Source organism: Pantherophis guttatus, chromosome 4 (assembly GCF_059756535.1).
Source record: "Pantherophis guttatus breed Tessera chromosome 4, ASM5975653v1, whole genome shotgun sequence".
NCBI classification, from domain to species: Eukaryota; Metazoa; Chordata; class Lepidosauria; order Squamata; family Colubridae; genus Pantherophis; species Pantherophis guttatus.
The window spans coordinates 104,596,157-104,620,531 of NC_142066.1; the positions used below are offsets into that span (position 1 = coordinate 104,596,157).

General features: G+C 42.0%; 1 protein-coding gene across 4 annotated transcripts in view; it reads left to right on the forward strand.

The window, feature by feature from the left end:
• Positions 1-7,716: 7,716 nt before the first annotated feature.
• The window catches only part of TOPAZ1 (testis and ovary specific TOPAZ 1), a 324,534-nt gene continuing 307,875 nt past the window's right edge, over positions 7,717-24,375 (forward strand). For 2 of the 4 annotated variants that reach the window (XM_087894246.1, XM_087894247.1), the window contains exon 1: positions 7,743-8,005. The gene's annotated coding sequence lies outside the window, so the exon portion shown is untranslated. Of the gene's footprint in view, positions 8,006-24,375 lie in introns of all 4 variants that reach the window. The other 2 variants (XM_060683707.2, XM_087894245.1) reach the window with 2 other exon arrangements.

Below are 24,375 nucleotides of genomic sequence, written 5' to 3' on the forward strand. Positions count from 1 at the left end.
TCTGTGGGAGCGAACTGGCCGGTGGGAGGCTATTGGTGGCAGAAGGCGGTCCCGTAAGTACCCCGGCCCTAAGCCATGGAGCGCTTTAAAGGTGATCACCAACACCTTGAAGCGCACCCGGAAGTCCACTGGAAGCCAATGCAGCTCGCGCAGGAGAGGAGTCACATGGGAGCGCCCCGTCGCTCCCCTAATCCCCTGCGCGGCCACATTCTGCACCAGTTGGAGCCTCCGGGTGTACCCCAAGGGGAGCCCCATGTAGAGAGCGTTACAATAGTCCAGACGAGAGGTGACGAGTGCTTGAGTGACCGTGCGTAGGGAGTCCCGGTCCAGAAAGGGGCACAACTGGCGTATCAGGCGAACCTGACAAAAAGCCCCCCTGGCCACGGCCATCATATTCCCTTCTAAAGACAGCCGTGCATCCAGGAGGACACCCAAGTTGCGGGCCCTCTCCGTGGGGGCCAATGATTCGCCCCCAATAACCAGCGATGGCGTCAGCTGGCTATACCGGGACGCCAGCAGCCACAGCCACTCGGTCTTGGAAGGGTTGAGTCGAAGCCTGTTTCTCCCCATCCAGACCCGCACGGCCTCCAGGCACTGGGACATCACTTCCAAGGCATCATTGGGATGGTCTGGGGTGGAAATGTACAGCTGAGTATCATCAGCGTACTGATGGAACTCCACCCCAAAACCACGGATGATCTTACCCAGCGGCTTCACATAAATGTTGAACAGGAGGGGCGAGAGGACCGACCCTTGTGGCACCCCACAAACAAGGCACCTTGGGGTCGACCGCTGCCCCCGTCAACACGGATTGCGACCAGTCGGAGAGATAGGAGGAGAACCACCGCAAAACGGTGCCCCCCACTCCCAGTCCCTCCAGCCGGCGCAACATGATACCATGGTCGATGGTATCAAAAGCCGCTGAGAGGTCTAATAGGACCAGGATAGAGGAATAACCCCTATCCCGGGCCCTCCAGAGATCATCCACCAACGTGACCAATGCCATTTCTGTGCTGTACCCAGGTCTGAAGCCGGACTGGAGCGGATCCAAATAGACAGCTTCATCCAGGTACTGGGGAAGCTGTCGCGCCACCACACTCTCAACAACCTTCGCAATAAAGCGAAGGTTGGAGACTGGATGATAGTTAACCAAAACAGCCGGATCCAGGGATGGCTTCTTGAGGAGAGGCCTCACCACTGCCTCTTTCAAGGTGGCCGGCAGGACACCCTCACTCAAAGAAGCGTTGATAATCCCCTGGAGCCAGCCTCGTGTAACCTCCCGGGAAGCCAGCACCAACCAGGAGGGACATGGGTCCAATAAACATGTGGTCGCGTTCAGCCGTCCCAAGATCCTGTCCACGTCCTCGGGAGCCACGGGATCGAACTCCTCCCAGATAACACTCTCAAGGCCTGCCTCAGTCATCTCGTCTGAACTAACCCAGTCGGTGGCCAAGTCTTCCCGAATCTGAGTTATTTTATCATCCAGATACTGTACAAAGTCCTCAGAGGCATTGTATATTTGCCAACATCCTCTTACTGCCTTAGCACTTACATGCTGATGAAAACATCATTTTTGATTAGTCATGAAAAAAAGATAAGTAACTACAATATGTAAAATTATAATGACATCCTCAGGGTAAGATTATGTAATGGTTCAGAGATAATTGATTTGGGTAGCAAATTGATGGGAACAGGTAGGGAAGGAAGCAAAGAAATGGCCCAAAACAATATCAACAGGGCACAATTCAAGTAATGATAGAGATGATTAATTTCTGGATTCAGCTAGAATGTCTGCAGGTATCTCACGGTACTTTGATGATGAGACTTATGAACTTCCAGAGTTGAACTACATCCCCCCAGCATCCTATTTATTAACCATGCTAGCTGTCCTTTTTCTGGGAGTTATAGTTCAGCAACATCTGACAAGACTGACAAGGACCCTGGACAAAGATGTGAGAATTGCAATCAAATGTTGATATGACAATTGCTCTGTTCAAAGCGTCAGACAATCACCTGTGAGGTTTTTTTTCCAGGGCGCACTACTTCATTCCTCTTTTCTACAATTTTTCAGCAGACTTTCAGAACCATTTGACAATAATTATTTCCTTGGGTTTATATTTCTTTCCTTTAAGATTGAACTTAATTCAGGGATTTGCTTCCCATTTATATATATCACTGGTATCTTGTGGCTACATAAAGATTGATATTCTGTAAATGAGTCCAGTGAATTAATATGTACCGGTAGCTCTTTTCTTATTATAGCCTGCAGCATGGAACCAGGAGACTAAGTTCTGCCTTAGGCATGAAAGCCAGTTAGATGACTTTGGGCCAGTAACTCTATCTAAATCCAACCTACCTCACAAGATTGTTGTTTTGGGGAAAATTGAAGGAGGAAGGAGTATTGTGTTCACTGCCTTGAGTTACATAGAAATAATAAAGGCAATGTAAAAATAAATAAATACATTAAAATTTCATAATTACTAGTGTTAATGTTAATGCAGTGAGCATTGATAGAATGAAAGTGTTGGATTTACAGTTGTGACTTTGGAAAGAAATGCTTCGGTTCTGGATCTTCATATCTTATGGGAGACATTGTAGGAGGAGAGCCAATGTGTCTTCCTTCTTATATAGGGAAGTGAATCTCTTTCACACATCCTCTCTCTCTCCCCCCACTCCCTACCTCTCTGTCTGTCTTTCCCTCTCCCTCCCTCTCTCCTCTCCCCCTCCCTCCCCTTCTCCCCATCTCTCTCTCTCTCTGTCTGTCTGTCTGTCTGTCTGTCTGTCTCTCTCTCTCACACACACACACACACACACACACACACACACACACACACACACGGCAACCTTACTGTTAGACTGGGTTGATGAATGGTGCATTACAGGGAGTTTTGTTTGAAGTGTGTTCCCTGATCTAGCCTATTGCTCTTCCCTGTTCCAGCTAAGATAACCTATTATTTTCTAATGGTAGACAGTAACTAGCAATATCACTAATGACTCAATCTGTAAATCTGGCTGGAATCTAATGGGAACCAATGGGGGTTGCCATCTTAACAAGACTTGGTTGGCCCAGTCATCTTGTTATTTTTCTCTGAATTTTAGAACCAAAGAATCACTATAATACATGTTTACTGCAGACAGACATATACTGGCTAAATAAAATGTAGACTGTTAGCTCAGAGGTCCTTTGAATAATTGCCCTTTGTATCTTCCAGCATTATTATTATTATTATTATTATTATTATTATTATTATTATTATTATTATTATTATTATTATTATTATTATTATTATTATTATTATTATTATTGGCTTGCCTAGTCTTCTTCCACCTAACTCCACTGTGATCCGACTGCGTTTCCCAAAGTTTCTGCTCTGGCCTCCCCCATTCGTTGCGGCCCGGAGAAACCGCCTTTCCCAATCTCCTGCTATCTGATGAAGCTACAAAGGCTTGACAGGAAAGCAGCCAACTTGTAATAAACGGCACTAGTCGAGGTGGCGTCTTTTTCTCCTTCACCTCTGCCGCCGATGGGTTGTTTTTTATTAGCGCTTCCTTTTGTAAATCCGATTGGCGTTACAAGCTTTTATCCATCCCAAGATCAGCGCGGCGGAATTTTCTCGACGGTTCTCCAGGAGGGCGGCGATTAGAGAACAATGACCCCTCCTATATAGTTTTAAAGCAAACCGGCTATGGTCTTGTATACATTTCCCCAAGGAAAAGAAGAGGATTGCCGATGCCAAGTGAGGATGGGAAAAAAGCATTTAAATATAATACTTTGGCATGGATGAAGTAAGAAAACTTCTGCGGGAAACTTCGAATTAACGTTTTAGTACTAGTTTAATAATCAGAGCAATTTTAGTAGGGGTGCTGAGGTTATAAATTAAAATTTAAAAAGAAAACCAAACTTCAAAACTATTCGAACAGCTCTTGTTGCATATTGTACTTTCGTACTCCTTCGTTTTTTCTCTTTTGGAACTGTCAGTTTGATACAATGGCTGACTGCTGCTTTTAAGGTCTGTATGGTTGGTCTTATAAATATTTCTCCCTTACAGCATTCCGAAATGAATTGTTTCACGAAAAACAATAGGGTAATCTGCATAGCCACTGTGTGACGAAGTCAGCATTTGAACATAATCTTATTTTAACGTCTGCATTCCATTATTGTTTTTTTTCTCTTCATTTTGCAAGCTCATGAAAACTGTTGAAGTTTTCTTAAAATGGTATATATACACGACACATCTAATGTTTCCTTCGGTCTTAGGCTTTAAATGCCAAGCTAAATGGAACCAGGTTCCTACCAAGGAGCACGTGCAAGTCTATGGTTCACTCAACATTTTGTGGGTCATATTTTTAAAAACCGAAGCTTTTGAATGGTTGTTTCTGGTTTTTTTTCCTCATTTTGTAAGATTTAAGGAAAGTCTCTCTCTGGGCAATTGCATATGGGTAGTGTAATTTTACAAGGTGCATGGTCAAACCCAATCTCTTGTTGTTATTCAAGTAAGAGGTGGGACAAAATTTCCAGAAGGGGCAAAATTAAATTCTAGGTTTTGATTTGCAATCTAGGGCTTTTTGTTTTATAAATAGAGGGATTTTTCCTCACCACCACAACCCTCTAAGGTAGGTTGGGCTGAGAGGGACTGATTGGTCCAAACTCACTCATAAAAGTTTCCAGGACTGGGGTTTAAACTCCAGACTCTTCAGCGCCTTAATCACAGCGACACCTAACAGTCTGTTTTGATCGCGAGTCTCTGCTATTTAAAGCTTTTAGAGACTGCTAGATCCCGATATTTAAAGTAAACCATACCAAACTTCCTCTTCAATATATTATCCATCAAGTTGATTTTCGCAGTTTGTCATGCACAAACAAAAAATGATAGTCCATAGTTTCGAAAATCGCTACTTTTCACATAAATTCTAGTAAAAAATGACGAGGTTTTACTATGCTGCAAAGGCTGGTCAACTGAATGGTGAGACAATTTAATTTTCTCGGATTTTCTCAATCATCAACAATACTAACTCGTCTTCGATTCCTGATTTCATTCGAAGTGAAAGCACGTCCAATCAATTCCACAGAAATTCGTTTAAATGTAAAGTCTACTTCCATGAGATATTTCAGCATTTTAAATTTTTTTAATGAAATCTCGACTCTTCTATCCTCCCTTTCTCCTCTTTTTTAGAGTATCAAGGTCTCAAATGGTTAAAAATAATCATATTAAATCCTCAGTTTTTCATTTACATGTAGTGATCTAAATATCTGGTTTTTGGGATTGTCGCAATAGGAAGTTCTTTTGAAATCGCCCAAATGAAATAAAATATGCTGCTTCGATGCAGGAGGTGAATTCAAGCGGACTTCGAATATTGTGCTCAATAATTTTTCTTTGTACTGTTTGATCTTTTAACAGTCATAAGAAAATATACCAACATTTTCTAAAAAAAAGGGAAAATATCTGTTGCCTGGAAAAAGTCATAATTCCTGGCTATGCGTTTAGGATTTTATTTTTTTAAAAAGCGGTGTTAAATATTGATTCTTCAAAATCAGGTACTGGCACCCAATAAGTCTAATTGTTCTTAAAACGGATTTATACATTTAGCAACCTTTATCACAATCCTTTGTGATATTAAAATCATCTCTTTGTGTAATATACATGTAGAAATATCTTCAGTAGGAGAGGCGAATTCTGCTATAATACCTATTAAATTCGGGGAGACGTCGATGGGAGACATATTTCCGGATAGTTTTTTTCCATTTCTGAGACTTACACAAAATCTCCCGAAACCGAGAATAGGGAGGTAGACAGCGAGCGAGCGAGCGAAACTCTAGTTTAAATGTCATTTCATTCCGCTCCGATTTTCTTCATACAGGAACCCCCTACTTTTATGGGTGATTAATAGTCAAATCTCTCTTTCTCCCTTCCAGTTCGCGACTTCGACGAGTTCCTTCTCGTGTCAGTTGCTTTTCATGTTAATATTTCTCCCTGAATCGTCCTCGAGTCCGAATCCCAACAGGGCAAGGGTAACAGACCCGCGCACTCTTGCTTTCCCTTCCCCACTTGAGAAGAACTCCTGATTCCTCTCAGGTCCGTCCTGTCGCATTGTACTCGCTTTTAGAGGTCACCCGCAACACGGAGACATCACCAGCTATAAATAAACCCGGCGTAGCAGTTTCTGATTTGATGATTACAAACGACATAGCTGCTCAAGGAAAAAAAGAGCAATGGCAGAAGAATGGCTAACCAGTGGGACTCAGGATCGCCGCCCATAGAATCCTGACAAATCTCAGCCCTCTGTTTCTATTTCCTGGTTCGTTATAGCCCTAGGTAAGATACTAAGAAAAGAGTGCGATTTTCTTGATTCCGGCGATCTTCGTCGCCCATTGGTTCGCTGGACGGTTTCGCAGCTCTGTTAGCTGATGAGGCCTCTGTGGCATCTTAGTTCCAATATAATTCTTCGCCCAGGAATTTTTATAATCCAAAACCGCCTCGGATTCCTTATGTTGAGCAAGATCACGCGGCCTAACTTCAATACTATATATAATCTCCCTGGATGTGCATGTGAGATTTAGGGTCGGTCACCACAAACGCTCTACAATTTTTTTCTACTTAAGTTTCCAAATTATGCACTGGGAAAATGATAAATTACAGGCCTGAAGGCAAGCTCCGTAGGCAGTCAGCGGCTATGTTTACACCACATGGTTAACTGAATCGTGGTGACACGAATTAACCAGCTGCCTGCGTTCGCAAAACACACTGCCTCATATACTAACCTTACGCAGATTGGATGAGCACGAAGACACTGACTGCAAACCAGCAGATCACATTTTAATGTAGCGTATTGTGGAAATTCAATCGATGTACAGCCAGCGCCTAGTATCTGAATATGCTGGAATTATTGGGTATGTATTATATATCCAGGTTTGGGTTTTTTGTTTTTTTTTATTACTGTGACCTCTTTGCCAGGATAATTTTTACAGGATGGGATACCCTCCAAATCTAGTTTTTCAGTGCAATTATACTTTCACTTCACGATTACTCGATTTAAACCTTACTTGGGGCAAAAGTCTGTAACTTCTTCCCTCCTCCACTTAACCATTCAAAGTAGGAAAGGAACTTCCAAGTAGTTTCTGATTTAATTTGAAGCATGAACCCTGAAATTTCCACACTCCACCCAGGATTAAATTTGGTATATTAAAAATTAACCACTACAGGAATCCCTTAAGTATAGTGATTAGTAAGTAATTAGTTAGTAAGAACTAACGTCCCACTTTCAATTTGAATAGGTACTTGGGGTTGAGTTTTAGGTTTGCAAGTCTTCAATGACCAGCTTTAAAGTGCGATATTCCAATAGATCCGCATAGTTTCTATATTTATTAGTTATGGATTGCTCTTCACATTGTCACTTTCTTTGGGAGAATAACACGCTTTATTGTGACGTTGATTTGTGGGCAAAGGTTTGAGGGGAAAGTCCACTCCTGTCCTCTCTAGGAAAATAAGAAATCTCCTAAGGGGAAATCGGAATTATTTTTAAGCCTAGTTATGAATTCAAGCCAATGCCAGAAAACTGATGGATGGAAGGCAGATTGCTTTTCTTCCAGCAAACTGCAGACCAAGCAGTGCATAAAATGCACATGGCACGCATATGGATATATTATAGTTAATACGTTCTCCAGTTCGTCCGAGGAGGGCAGTGTTGCACGCTTTGGAAATGCTGCTGCAGACTACTTGTCTACGAAAGAGACGTTTAGCTTCAGTTCATGCGTCCCTACTCTGGAGAAAGCTAGATCAATTAGGGTTGCTTTTAAAGGACACGTAAGTGCGTAAGACCCCGGGCTAGCACCCAATAAATTCGGAAGACAGAAGCATCACGACCATGCCCCATTTCCCAACCGCTCACGGAACAGAATACAGGCTTCTGTTTGCTTTCTTTCCCCGCCTAATTTAGTTTTCAAATATTTGGCGAACTACATATTCAGGGGATGAGGTGCGTGCAGTGCTCCTTTGGCAGCGAAAAGGTGAGTTTTTGTTCTCCTGAAAGTTGTTCGACTGAAAGGGAGAGAAGACTAACACGCATGTGGCATGCTTCCACAACACGCCCTTATGCGTTCCTCTCCGGATCTCTGGGCCTCTCTCTCCATTTGTCTGTATGCCGCATCGGGGAAGTCCATGCATGAGCACACCGTGGTGATAATCTCCACCCCCAGCCTATAGAAATAGCATCCGGATCCCAGGGTATTCTCTTGGGCACAAGAATACAGGGGAAAAGGAGTGGAAGGTCCGTTGATCGCACAGCAAAAACGAAGACTCAGCCAAGCGGACAGCCGCTTAGTCACGTGTAGCAAGCCGCCGACGCCCGCTCTGTTCTCGAATGCTAATAAGGCGGGGGTGGTGGTAGTGGTCCAGATTCAGGGCGTTCCGGGGATGAGGGTTCTTCCTTCGAGCTCTTCTCCCTCGTGCCCCTCCCCGCTGGGAACCACCCGGTTCTGCAGTGTAGGCCGCAATGCTGTCACCTGATCGCCCAGCACGCCACCTCTCCCTTCCCCCATAAGCAAGGATGGAATGGTAGGGTCTGGAATATGACAGCCAGGCCCCTCCCCTGGATGATCTCTGACGGCCAGACTCACAAACGCCGGGTGTCGCCGCCGGACAGGGATTCCCGTGGTCTGCAGCTGCCACCACCCACCGCCGCGCGACTGTAGACAGATGAGTCAGTTCGCCATCTCTTGAATTAGAAGGCATCGATGCATTCCGGTGGTTTTCCCGACCCGGGGGATAAAGGCTACTTTGGCGACTATGAATCTGCACAGTTGTGCTGGTGGCTTTTTTGCCGTCTGTGCGACGGGGAAGGAGGTCGGTAATAACCTGGTTTGGAAAATCGGTGTGGTATACTTAGATTTTAAACCGAATATTGTAATGACCTTCTAATAGGTTTAAACTATAGATAATGTAAGAATTAAGTAAAAGAAAACCAAAGCGGGTGGTAGTTTTGTTGTCTGGCAAACGCCAAAGTTTTACAAAATGTACAGAGATAATTTCATTTAATAAGTAGATTGGGCCGTACATACATACATACATACATTCCATTTTTATTTTCTGGTAGAAAAGAGAATCAGAGGGGTATAGTATCAGAGCTAGCTTCCATTTCAAGGAAATGGAAGGAATGTGGATGACCAGGGATCACTCTCTCTTGATTTGTCATAAACCATAGAAGTTTACAACAAGTAGGTAAAAATTAATAAAAAGCATTTTCAATACATAATTGATGAAGAACATAAATCAACATTGCCTAGTACAGTTCCTAGTGATTTAACATACTATTATCAAGAATTTCTGATTTGCTGTTGTTCATAAAATCAACAACTGCAACCACACTTTGCAAAAATTTGGATACTAAAATAAAGGAAACATGAAGGGAAACCAAGAATGTATGTTTTGTGTGAATGTTTCTGAGTTTAGTTTTACTATGGAGACAAGTACTTAGATGGAGGTGCATTCTAATGTGCCCTGCTCTTTTAATTCTATCTATGTGCCTACCCCCCTCATTTTTTAAAAAAATCTTACAATTGTGCACTTGCCTCTAACAAGCTAATGCTGAAATGTGGCTGGGGAACAGACACAAAGGAGATTCCACAGCTCTGCCCATCCATTCAGTAGAGTTTATGAAATGGTGCAATCTTATATATGTCTACGCAAATATGAATTCCATTAAATTCATTGTATTTATTCTCAATTATGTTATTATGTTGCCAAAGCTCACTGGAAACATCTACTCCTTGAGAAAAAGCTTTATAGAATTTGGTCATATTTACATTTAGACATATAGAGGATATGTAGATCCTATATATTCAATAGGATCTAGCTATACCTATTAGGAGGACCAAACAGTAAATTGTTAATTCTATATTGTAGAATTAAGCATAGGCTAAATAAATAAATCTGTATTGTATGCAAAGTATATAATCTACACATTTTCAAATGTAGAGAGTTTGATTTGCAAGAAGCTAGGGTGGAGAAAATTCAAGAATGGGTGTGTCAATGAGACTTTTTGCCAAGAATTAGTCTCATGAGTGCCTTGTCTGGACTGCACGCTTGCTGAGTCCAAAATGAAGTTAAAGATAGCCAAATGCTTAATATGGTTAGCGAATACTAAGTATAGGAGACAAGAGAAACTAGATTAATGAGTTATTAGCCACTTTGACAATCTCTCAGAGACCCATTTGCTCTTGGTTAAAACAAAATAATTTGTTTGATAAGGAAAATATTAACTCTTTTAAGATCAGAGTTGTTTGATGAGTGTATGGCCTTATAAATATACTAAATAAATAAGTCATTTTATCATTGGATTCTAAATACTACGTTAAATTATTCACATGTCATTTATCTTTAGGAAGTATATAGTAGAAAAAAAATGGAGACCCAGAAAGACAATTTCATCTTTTTTAGTTTCAGTGATACTACGTAATATTTTTTAAATCTATGTATTCATGAAGAATAAAATGTGAAATATTACTCAAATGGTCAGTGTTCATGATGATGAACAGTCTAGCATTTGAATGAAGTGCAGCAGGAGAAGGGTATTCTATTGTGGCGATAACTAACAAAATATATTATGTTGATGGGTCTAGTTCATTGTATTTACACCATCAGGATGACCCAGTCATAGAAAAACTACAAGGATATATTTCTGTGTAAGTAAAATCAAACTACTTTGATCTTACTTACATAGAAAATGTTTATGGTTGACTGAGTAGGGATAAGTCAGGGTGGTTCACAACCTTTTTGTATCATACTGGGGTATTTTTGGTCCACTTGCTGAAAATTAATAGTATAGTATAATTTCTTATCATTTTGAGGTGGAAGATGCTACAGGAATAATAGCTTAAGCTCTAAAACAGATTTAGTATAGCAGTGACAAAGAAACTCAATCTGATTTTTGAAATACAAGAAAGAAACACACAAAGTCCGTGCATGTGCACTCTTCATTATTGACTCCCTTGCTCAGCCTCCCATCCCCCCCTCAAAAAAGATGAAAGTTATCTACAGTCCTTCTCTCTTAAAAGATTGCTCATTTCTGCTCTATAACCTGTTCTAGAAAATGGGTATAATAAGCATGTCTTGGAGGCATTGAACAGATTGGATGCCAATAGAAAAGAAATTAGATAGAGCCTGCATCCAGTTTTAGCAAAAAATCTTCCTGGTTTTTCTACAAGCTAAAAAGTTTAACAAAACTAACATCACTCTTCTCCAGTGAAGGCAGAGGTTAGAGGTTTTTTTCATGATTTTGTTTTTCAGAATTTTAATTTTGGTTCATAGTAAAATTCTATGATAAATAGAATTCTATGATAAATAAAATTCTATGATAAATAGATAAATAAGTGGAGACAAACAGCGTATGGGGGGAGGTTCAACAACTATCCACAAGGTCCTTAAAAAAATAACCTGCACCTGAACATCAGCAAGAACAAGGAGATGGTGTTGGACTTCCGGAGGAAGAGGAACCTGCCCCACTTTACTCCTCCTTTAATTTCCTGGGAGTCCATCTCAGCGAAGACCTCACCTGGAAAAACAACATGATTCAGGTGGCCAGGAAGGCCCAACAAAAACTGAATTTCCTTAGGGTCTTGCGAAAAAGTAAAGTGGAACAACAACTGATGACCTCCTTTTACTGGTCCACAATAGAAAACATCCTCACTTACTGCATCATGGTATGGCATGCCAGTTTGACAGCCGCGGATAGAAAAACATTACAAAGGGTGGTGAGCACAGCACAAAACATCGTGAGCTGTCCCCTGATACCACTAGATGAGATCGCTAGGTCTTACTGCCTTAGAAGAATGAGGAAAATCCTCAGGGACGACTCACATCCTGGTTAGACTTCTTTACCCTCCTACCATCGGGAGGGAGATATAGAAACATAGCCAGCTGCACAAACAGGCTGAAGAACAGTTTTTATCCATGGTCTGTAAGATTCCTGAATGCGAAATAACGTCGTAACTATGTAGTACGATGGACTTGCAGGGCTGGAGCAACATGTAACATGTTCACATTGGTGCAATAAGACTGGGTGTTTTTTAATATGATTTATTGCGTTAGGAATTTTCTGTCTTCACTGCAAGTTGTTTTGTGTTGGGGAGGGTGCACTGAGGAAGCTCAACCAATCTCATTGTACATATGTTGTGCACTGACAATAAAGGTTTGAATTTAAATACATTTAAGATGTCATTGCTTGCAGCATCTGCACATTTCACAGGCATGAAGCTAACAGTGAAGATACAAAACAGAGTTGGCAACCTGCGGTTCCAGAGCTGCATGTGGCTCTTTCATCCCCCTGCTGTGGCTCCCTGTCAGCTGAACCCCCACTGGCTGGTCCCGCCCCTCCCAGTCACTCCTCACCTGAGAAGGTAAGGGCGATGGCGGTGGATGGAGACTAGCTCCATATTCCAGAGTGGGAGAGAAGTGGCCCTGTACTTGCTTCTTCTTCTGACCCTTGTTGGTGCTGCGCACACCTTGGTCACTCAGGGAGACATGCAACTTGCTCTCCGCCCCGAGACATTGGCCCATCCCGGCTGCAACTGACGCTGCTGGTCTCGCCGCCTCCATGGCCTGCCTGTTGCTCTTGCATCACGTTGCGCAATACACTTAAATTTAGTGCGCTTCACAATGGGAGGAGACAGCATCCCCTCCTCCTCCTGGAGTCCATTACGATGTGGAGCAATGGCTGCAGCCAGGCCAGGCCAGTGTTTCGGGGTGGAGAGAAAGTCACGTGTCTCCCTGAGTGACTGAGGTGCGTGCAGCACCAACAAGGGCCAGAAGAAGAGGCAAGTACAGGGCGCTTTTCTCCCGTTCTGGAATATGGAGCGAGTCTCCATCTGCCATGGCCGCCCTTACCTACTCAGGGAAGGAGTGACTGGGAGGGGAGGGTGAGGGGCTGGGCCAGCCAGTGGTGGGTTCAGCTGACAGGAAGCCACATCAGGAAGATGAAAGAGCTTCGTTTATCTGGGAACCTGAAATGATTCTTGATTTAAATCATGATAAAAAGCACCCAAAGAAGAAGAAAGAGTAACATTAGCAAAACAAAAAACCCCAGCCCTTGCCTGTTTTTGGAAATGATTCAAAAGGGAACATACATACACATGAGAGAGGGAGAAAGAGAGATGAGAGAGAGAGAGTCAGAGGAAGAAAGAGATAGAGATGAGAGAGTAGAGAGATAGTAAGAGAGTGATGAGAGAAAGAGAAAGAGAGAGAGAGAGAGAGAGATGTTTCCCAGAGAAAAGAAAATACCGGGAACCACAAAACCTGGGTAGGAATTGCTGGGGGGGGTGTTCATCTGACTAGGTGGGTGTGAGTGACTTCGAATTGGCCAGGCTCACCCAGATTTTGTGGCTCCTGGTGTTTTCCTTTCTGTGGGAAATGGATCCAAATGAGTGTTTTAAGGTTGCCCCTGGTATAAAATTGGAGAGGAAAGTTGGAGAGGAGATGGCAGTCACCACAAATTTTGATTGATGAAATATATTTGCCAACATGTGCTTGAAAATACCTGAAGAAATATACGAGGGAAACAAACAATTTCTCTTTTGAAAACCTTATTTTGTTGCATTTTTAACTATGACTAGTGCTGTGGTTTTGCGTGCTTGCCCTATAATTGCTGTATTAGAATCTTCTGGAACAAAATGGTTCCTATGTTGGTGAATATATGCATAGAGGTATGGATTGGTAGCACTGCAGTATATTCACCTATTGGTAAGTAGTCATTAAAGCTGAATAAATAATTCAGTTTTCAAATTGACACAGCAGATCCAGAAGACTAAAGTTACAAATTGTAGCAATACAGAAATAGAACTACTGTGATATTTGATTAATTATATATTTATAATTTATAGCTTTAGCTACATGCTGATAACATTTGGCAGCATTACATGTAGTCATCGACTTAAAACCAAAATTGGGCCCAAAATTTATATTCTTAAGCAACTCAGTTGTTAAGTGAGTTTTGCCTCATTTTATGACCTTTTTTGCCTCATTTATAAATGAATCACTGCAGTTGTTAAGTTAGTAAAACAGTTGTTAAGTGAATCTGGGTTCCCCATTGACTTTTGATTGTCAGAAAGTTTCAAATAGTGATCATATGACCCCAGGACATAGGAACCGTCATAAATATGAGTCTGTTGCCAAACATTTGAATTTTGATCAAGTGACCATGAAGATGTTGTAACTATTGTAAGTGTAGAAAACAGTCATAAGTCACTTCAGCAGTGTTGTAACTTTGAACTGTCACTAAACAATGGTTGTAAATTGAGGACTAGCTGTAAAGTGCAGTATCTATTTCACAGACAAAAGCCAGGAAAAGCACCAGGTCCAGACAAGATAACTCCTTGCTTAAAAGTCTGTGCTGACCAGTTGGCCCGAATCTTCAATAAATCACTAGAAATGTGCCATGTTCCTTCTTGCTTCAAATGCTTCACTATCATCCCAGTGCCGAAGAAACCCTCCATCAAGGAACTGAATGACTACAAACCAGTTGCTCTAACATGTGTAGTTATGAAAACTTTTGAAAGGCTAGTGCTGTCCCAGTTGAAAACTATCACGGATCCGCTGTTAGACCCCCTGCAATTTGCATACTGAGCAAATAGATAGACAGATGATGCTGTTAATATGGCTCTGCACTACATCCTACAATATCTTGAATCTCCAAAGACCTACGCAAGGGTCCTCTTTGTAGATTTTAGTTCAGCATTCAATATCATCATACCAGACATTCTTCTAACTAAACTAAATCTGCTAGCGGTACCTGAACACACTTTCAAGTGGATCATAAGCTTCCAACAGACAGGAAGCAGTAGGTGAAGCTAAGCAAAATCACATCAGATACCTGTATAATTAGCACAGCCCCCCCGCCCCGGCCCCCCAAGGATGTATGCTTTCTCCATTTCTCTTCTCTTTATATACCAAGGACTGCATCTCAAACGATCCATCTGTTAAACTACTGAAATTTGCAGATGATACAACTGATTGGTCTCATTCGAGACAGTGATGAATCCACATACAGACTGGAGATTGAACAACTAGCCCTGTGGTGTGACCAGAACAATCTGGAACTGAACACACTTAAAACCGTAGAAATAGTAGACTTTAGGAGAAACCCTCTCATACTACCATCTCTTACAATACTAGACAACACAGTATCAACAGTAGAGACCTTCAAATTTCTAGGTTCTATCATATCTCAAGACCTAAAATGGACACCTAACATCAAAAATGTCATCAGAAAAGCACAACACAGAATATTCTTTTTGCGCCAACTCAGGAAGCTCAAATTGTCCAAGAAGCTGCTGATACAGTTCTATAGAGGAACTATTGAGTCTGTCATCTGCACCTCCATAACTGTCTGGTTTGGTTCTGCAACCCAACAAGACAGGCACAGACTTCAGAGGATAATTAGAACTGTAGAAAAAACAATTACTACCAACTTGCCTTCCATTGAGGACCTGTATATTGCATGAGTTAAAAAGAGGACTGTGAAAATATTTACAGACCCCTTGCATCCTGGACATAAATTGTTTCAACTCCTACCCTCAAAATGACACTATAGGGCACTGCACACAAAGACAACTAGATAAAAGAACAGTTTTTTCCCGAACGTCATCACTCTGCTAAACAAATAATTCCCTCAACACTGTCAAACTATTCAGATTAGGCTGTATTACTATTGCTATTGGTCTTCTCATCATTCCTGTAGCCCATCTCCTCCCACTTGTGACAGTATGACTGTAACTTTGTTACTTGTATTCTTGTGATTTATATTTATATTGATTGTTTCCTAGTATGATTTGATTGCTTATTGTACTGTATGACTGTCACTGGGTGTTGTGCCCTGTGATTCTGGACGAGTGTATCTTGTCTTTTTATGTACACTGAGAGCATATGCACCAAAGTCAAATTCCTTGTGTGTCCAATCACACTTGGCCAATAAAGTGTTCTATTCTATTCTATTCTATTCTATTCTATTCTATTCTATTCTATTCTATTCTATTCTATTATTCTATTGCAGTGATAAACTAAGCTAACTTTGCTGTAACTATGCTAACTATAACTTCTGCAGATAAAATCTAGAAACAAGTATAACATCATCACCAGATGGCTTTGTAACTGGCTGACAAATCGCACTCAATAAGTAGTGTTTAATGATATTACATTTACATGGAAGGAAGGAAGCAGTGGGATATTACAAGGTTCCATTTTAGGCCCAGTACTCTTCAATATCTTCATAAAGGACTCAGATGAGGGAATTAGAAGGGGAACATACCAAATGTACGGATGATACTAAGCTGGCAGGAATAGCTAACACCCTAGATCTGTGATGGCAAACCTATGGCATACGTGCAAGAGGTGGCACACAGAGCCCCCCATTGTGGGCATGCACGCCATCGTCAGTTGCTCTTCCAGGTTCTGTCACGCGCATGCATGCTGGACAGTTGTCCGGCATGCATGCTCATGGCAAAACCCAGAAAAGCGGCTGGCCACCACACGCATGCGCACCAGCCAGCTATTCTTTTCTGGGTTCCGGCGATCTGGCGCGCACATGAATGCTCCAGGGTCAAAAAGGTTAACCATCACTGCCCTAGATGATAGGCTCAAGATCCAGATGGATCTTGACAGACTTGAACACAGGGACCTATCTAACCAAATGAAATTCAATGTAGAGAAAAGTAAAGTCTTACAGTTAGGCAAGAAAAACCAAAAGTAAACATAGATTGGGAGAAATCAGTCTTAATAGCAGTAACAATGAGAGGGATCTTGGAGTCTTAATGGACAGCTAATTAAATATAAGGCAACAGTGTACGGTGGCAGCCAAAAAAGCCAAAGCAATCCTAAATTGCATTAACAGATTCAATCAAGATCATGTGAGATACTAATACCACTCTATAAAGCCTTAGTAAGACTACACCTGGGATACTGCATCCAGTTTTGGTCACCACATTATAAAAAAGATGTTGAGACTCTAGAAAGAGTGGAGAGAAGAGCAACCAGGACGTTTAGGGGAATAGAGGGTAAAACATATGATGAAGGGTTGCAAGTACTCTGCATGGCTAGACTAATGAAGAGAAGGACCAGGGCAGGGGTGGGTTCTATTTTTTTTTACTACCGGTTCTGTGGGCGTGGCTTATTTTGTGGGTGTGGCTTGGAGGTCATGTGACTAGGTGGGCGTGGCTAGTTGGTCAGAGTCATTTCTGGAAGGTCCTCACACTTACGACCCGCCTCATTTGTTTGCTTTTAACACTGATCAGCTGTAGGACGGCCCTTTGAACCCCCCGGCAAGAGTTTAAACAGTTTTTTTCCCTCTAGTCATCAGCTGGGACTCAGGAGGCAGCAATAGATTGGGGGTGAGACCAAATAAAAGGTAAGAATAATGTGGGTGGGTGGGTGGGAGGGCGGAGAGGGAGAACTGGTTCAGTGACATCATATCGTCACCGCTACCGGCTCGGCCGAACTGGACCGAACCGGGAGGAACCCACCACTGGACCAGGGGAAACATGATAGTGTTCCAATATTTGAGGGGCTGCCACAGAGAGGAAGGGGTCAAACTATTTTCCAAGGCACCTGAAGGCCAGACAAGGAATAATGGATGGAAACTGATCAAGGAGAGATTCAACCTAGAAATAAGGAGAAATTTTCTGACAGAACAATTAACCAATGGAATAGCTTGCCTTCAGAAGTTGTGGGAGCTTCATCACTGGAGGCTTTCAAGAAGAGATTGGACTGCCATTTGTCAGAAATGGTGTAGGCCAGGGTCTCCTGCTTTGGTGGGGGATTGGAAATAAAACAATAAACCCAATTTCTTATTTTTGTCATCTCGCCTTCTCTTAGTATAAAGAAATTATAAAGCACTGCAATAAAGGGTGGCAAAATAGTGAAATCTATATTAAGATTGATCAGAATTACTAACCTTCAGCTTTAGCTTTAGAACTTTTTGGAGTTCTATGATTTGATGTTAAGGAAAGATAAAATGATGGCAGAGTAAATACTGTTCATTATCTTAGAAAATCCATTCTACAATTACTGTAGTACCAAACTTAAGTCTAATACTAATAGTCCTTGTTCCAGCAAAATATATTAAAATAAGTAAACTAGGATAGTCTTAATATAACAGCAGAGGTCCAACATAGGAGACTGTGTTATAGGAAATAAAACGGAACCAGGCCAAGCTCTTCGATGCAGGAAACAGTTTATTGGTGCACGGTTCAAACAGTCCAAAGACAAGCAAAGGGTCTGAACATTGATGGCTGCTTTTGGCCAAATATTTATACAGTATAAAGGCAAAGTTATTACGAAGAGTGAGACATTTCACACGTAGAAGTTACCCTTTAATCTATCTCTAGGAAAGACATAACAACCCTGTTCCCACAGGCTCAGGTTCTCAGCTCCGGAGCTCAAGACATAATAAAACAGGAGATAAGGGGCTCAAAGACGCCTCAAGAGCAGTAAAGAGGGCAGTAAGGGAAGCAATATTTCTTCTCTAGGATATACATGACATTTGGGGTGTAATAAACATTAAACAGGATGTATCTGTTTAGGGTCAGTTTGCCCCTTTTACAATTCTGTACCTACGTCAAATACCTTTTGCCATCTTAGCACCCTGGCACAGAAGAGGCACTTCTGTCTTGACCAAAGATTTGGATTTCCAATATTTCTAATATTTGAGTTTTATCCCAATATTGAATCTTAGCCTGGCTCATACCCCCCTTTGTCACTCATCTGTCTTATCCAGACAAGTCACACCTCCAGGTCCTCTTCCTGCTGGAGCCGTTTATAATCCCACATAGCCATCACCTGAGCAGTTGTCTTACGTTCCACCAGCAAGGATAGACTTTTAGAAATAGTTTTAACAAACAGAGGTAAAATACATGGGAGAAAAATACACCCTGCAGCTATTAATCCCACCAGGCCAAAAATGGCCTGCAGGCTAGGTAACTTTGGCCACCATCCTGAAAACATATCCTGTAAATTAAGGCCTTTCCAAGTCTGGACTGGCACATGAGCTATTTTAACCATTTTGTCTGTTATTTCCTTAATAACCTTTCCGCTTTCATCAACTTCTATGCAGCAGTTAGTCAAATTAAACTTTCCACATACCCCCTCCTTCTTTGGCTAACAAATAGTTTAAGGCTAATCTATTCTGCATAATATATGTCCTTGATTTGACACTTTCCCTAGCTAATTGAGTAAGACCTTTCACAGTTTTGTTGGTGATGATTTCGACCACCCCCTCCTCCTACAGCCCCGTGTGCATGTAAAGTAAGGAATGCATATTTACTATCCGTCCACACATTCAATGTTTCTCCCTTAGCCCTTTCCAAGGCACGTATCAGTGCCCACAACTCAGCCACCTGTGCACTATGTCCACTTCCTAGGGGTCCACTTTCCACCACTCTTTCATAATCTACAATGGCATATCCAGACACCCGATACCCATCTACAATATAACTGGATCCATCCGTATACCAATTAAACTGTGCATTGGGTAATGGGATATCCGTTAAATCAGGTCGGGTAGAATAAACTTTTTCTAATACTTGTATGCAATCATGCTGTGTATCCACTTCCGTTGGCAACAACGTAGCAGGGTTCAGCCTATTGGACATTACCAAACGTACCTGGGGATTCTCAATCATGATTGCCTGGTATTTTGCCAATCTTTGTCCACTAATCCATAAGTGTCCCTTAGCGTCCAAAACGGACTGCACTGCATGGGGGGAGTGCACAATTATAGGACAGGAAAAAGTAAGTTTATTGCAATCTTGAATTAATTCTGCGATTGCAGCCAACACTTTTAAACAATGTGGCCAGCCTCGTGCTACTCCGTCCAATTGTTTTGACAGATATGCTACCGGTTGTTGCCAACTTCCTAGCGGTTGGGTAAGCACCCCCACCGCAATATTTCTGCTTGTGTCTACATACAAATTAAAAGGCTTCTGTAAATTTGGTAAGGCTAGCGCCGGAGCCTGGGTTAGCGCAAGTTTTATATCTTTGAAGGCTTTTTTCTGTTCTCCTCCCCATTCAAGGGGTTCTGTATTGGTGCCCCTGGTGGCTGCATACAAGGGTGCTGCCATCATAGCGAAGTTAGGGATCCAAATACAACAGAAGCCAGCCAACCCTAAAAAGCTTCTCAATTGTCTCTTTGTTCTGGGTTCGGCCAGCATCAAAACTGCCTGTTTCCGCTCTGGTCCTAAAGCTCTTGTCCTTTCTCAATATCATATCCCAAATACCTCACCCTCTCTTTCACTAATTAAGCTTTCTTCCTTGATACCCGATACCCACATTCTAGTAACAAATCCAACAACATTTTAGTATTGTCCCAGCATAAATCCTCTGTCTGTCCTGTCACCAAAACATCATCAACATATTGTAAAATTGTATCTCCCGGTTGCTGAGGCATATAATACTGCAGGTCCCTAGCCAATGCTGTCCCAAACAATGTCGGGGAATTTTTAAACCCCTGTGGCAACCTAGTCCATATATATTGCATTTTTGTGCCCGTATAAGGGTTCTCCCACTCAAATGCAAACAGCGGCTGGCTTGATGGATGAATAGGAATTGTAAAGAAGGCGTCCTTCAAATCAATTACAGAAAACCACCCCGCCTGGGGTGGAATTAAACTTAACAAAGTGTATGGATTGGACACAGCTGGGTGTAGGGTAACTGTTAGGCGGTTCACAGGTCTCAGGTCCTGGGCTGGGCAAAAAGACCCATCTGCCTTCTTAATTGGAATAATTGGGGTATTCCATGGGGACTGAGTAGACACCAAGACACCCGCTTCCAAATACTTCTGTATACTATCATAGATGGCGTATATCGCTTCCCATGAAACGGGACGTTGCCTTATTCTTACTGGCATCGCTCCCGCTTTAGCTCAACCACCACTGGAGGGTGGTGTGCTGCAAAACCTGGCGGATTATCCTCTGCCCACAAACCTGGTACGTCAAACAACTTCCACTTCTCCTTTTCTTTCTCTTTAACCTGTCTCCCTATCATCAATCTCCAAATCTCCTCCGGGCAATGCCTTATAGTCATTTTCTGACTGCCTTCATCAAAAGAAATTGTTGCCCCTAATTTACTCAGCAGATCCCTGCCCAGTAACGGAATAGGGCATTCAGGAATATACAAAAATTCATGCTGGATTTCAGCTCCTTTAAAGTCACACAACACGGGCTTTAGGACCTGCCGTCCCATAACCTGTCCTGATACCCCCTGAACCTGGATTTTACGTGATCCAGGGGCTGCAATTTGCTTATTTACGACTGATCTACCTGCTCCTGTATCCACTAAAAATGTTGTCTGCTGGCCCCCTATTCTCATTGTAATCAACGGCTCAGGCGGGGGTTCTTCCAAGCCTGGTCCCCGTCAATCTGACCACACCATGTCTGCCAATCCAATACTCTCTGCTTCCCTTTGTCCGGCACCCCCTCTGGCTCCTCTACCAAAACCTCGGCCCAAGCCTCTTTGTCCAAATCCTCTATTCAAGCCCCCCCCCTTATTCCTCGTTCTCCCCTTCTCCCCGCAAACTGCCCACACATCCCTGGTCCCAACTCCGGTCTTCTCATCATCCCTCTGCCTCTCATCATCTGTCTGGGGCATTCTCTTTGCCAATGCCCTTCTCCTTTACAATAGGCGCATTGGTTAGGGCCCAAGGGAGCCCCTGGGTTGGTGTCCAAATTCATTCCTCCCTGTAGTGCTACTGCCAATAATTCAGCCTACTTTTGCATTCTAGCCTCTCTCTCCTCCTTATCCACTTTATCCCTATTCACATACACCTTCCATGCCAATTCCAACAATTCAATAGTATTTTTCCCAAGGGCTCCTTCTAGTCTGCAGCTTTCGCCTTATATCTTCATAGCTTTGAGCTATGAATCTTTCATTCAACATCCGCACATTATCCCCCTGCCGTGGGTCCACCTGTGTGTATAATTCATATGCTTCAATCAATCTTTGCAGGAAACTTTCCGGACTTTCATCAGCTCCTTGCATCACTAAAGATGGTTTAGACATATTCACTGGGGGCTTCCCTGCTTTTCTAAGACCTTGCACCACCAAATTCTGATATTCCCTCAAACGTGTCCGGTCCTGTTCCTCCTTAGGGTCCCAGCCCGGATCCATTTCGGGCGCCCGGACCACCACCACTGGCTGCACATCTGCATCATTTGGCAACGTTTCTCTCACACACTGCCTAACTGCGGCTTTCCATTTCTCGTTCTTCCGGAGTCAACAACTGTAGCATAGGAAAGGCTTGGGAGTCCCTTTTTGAGTCTTCCTTTAAACTCCTGATGGGTGAATAAGGCACTTGCTATAGGCATTTCAAATTGGAATAATAGTGAAGCTGAAATCTATTTGTCTGGGATCTCCTTATCTGTGTGTCTAATAAATTCAACATATTTTTGATAGACTGAAAGATTCTGAAGATTTTTTTAAGACAAAATTTTCTCCAAAATCAAAGGCCGGCAGTGTCAGGGCATTTATTAATCCCATGTTTGGCTCTGGGACTAATTACCCTGGTTTAAAGGAGGAGATGAATCGAGGGTTATTCCAAGTTGCACTATTCTGATAAAGAAACGCGAAGAAAAGTTTCTAATAAAACTCATTTATTTGTTATAAAGAAAATAAAACACCTCACTAAGAAAAGTTAATTGTTACATTTTTGAAAGTAATTCGGGCCGGCTATCTGAGCCGGACCTCTGGCAAGAGAACAAAGAAAAGAGTGTGAAGAGCAAGGAATGTGGGTGGATACGGAAACACGTAGCTTACTGATAAGAAGTTGGCAAAGCTACGGAGAGTCTGACAGTCCAGAAATAATGAGCTCAGCTGGTAAATAAAATAACGCAGTGACATTCCCCTTTTTTGCCAGTTGAGCGAATATCAGTTCATCATCAAATAAGGCACATCTTCTCACGCAGATACTCGTGTTGAGCTGCTGGAAGTGGTTTGTTGAGCATATCAGCAATTTGATCATGTGTAGATACATATTGCATTTTGACAAAACCTTTTTTCACTAAATGTTTTATGTTTTGATAACGGATGTCAATGTGTCTGGACCTAGAACCTGTGAAATGAGATTCAGAAATATAAACCACCGATTCATTGTCTTCCATCATGGTGATCGGTCGGATCGGGTGTGTCCAGATATCTGTGACTAAAGCATCAAACCAAGTTAGAGAATTACATGCATCTGAAACACAAGCATATTCAGCTTCAGTAGATGAACAAGAAACAAAATTCTGTTTACGTACTTGCCAATAAACAAGACATCCATTTAAGAACATCATATAACCTGAAGTACTTTTACGTGATTTCTTATCACTTGCCCAATCAGAATCTGCATAACAACATAATTCTGCATAATCAGTATGTGTTGGTTCTAACAATAACTTCATGTGTTTAGTGTATTTTAGGTATCTCAATAATTTCTTAATACATGTCCAATGAAACTGTTTTGCCTTACCTACATGTCGAGATAAGAGATTAACACTAAGTGCAATGTCGGGTCTGGTCCAACTACTAATGTATAACATTGACCCAACGACTGAACGATAAAGTGTTTGATCCTCGAATTCAGGACTTTCTTCTTGTGTCAAGTTATGAAAATCTGTTTGCATGGGTGTCTTTGTTGTGTTAGCATCTTTCATGTTGCAATGATGCAAAATTTGTTCAATTTTATCTTCTTGTGAAAGACTAAACCCCTTCTGTGTCTTTTCAATCTGAACACCTAAATAAGTGCTAATGTGACCTAATGATTTCAATGTGAAGTATCTCTGCAAAGCTTTGGCAAAAATTTCACTCATTTGCTTATTTGGACCAATATAAACAATATCATCAACATAAACAAGAACTATCTCATATGCATTGTTAGATCTTTTTGTGAACACGCACTCATCAGTTTCGGACTTAATAAAGCCCATTGAATTTAGTTTGTCAGTAAGACATAAATACCACATTAAACCAGATTGTTTTAGACCATAAAGACTTTTGTTTAGGAACCAGGTATCCCCTTCTTGCTGTCGGAATCCTGGAGGACTTCTCACGTAGATCTCTTCGTCTAGGTCTGCATGTAGATAAGCCGTGTCAACATCAAACTGGAAAACTTCTAAACCAAGGATAGTTGCAGTTGCTAAAGCAATTTTTACACTCTCAGTTCTGACTGTCGGTGAGTAAGTATTTGTGTAGTCCTCAGGATAACGTTGAGCGAAACCCTGAGCTACAAGTCTGGCTTTGTACAGTGACTCACCATTTGGTTTCTTTTTGATTCTGTAGACCCATCGAGTGCCAATGACCTTTTTGTTTGCTGGAGGTTTTGCAGGTGTAAATACCTTAAGTTTCTTTAGACTGTCCATTTCAA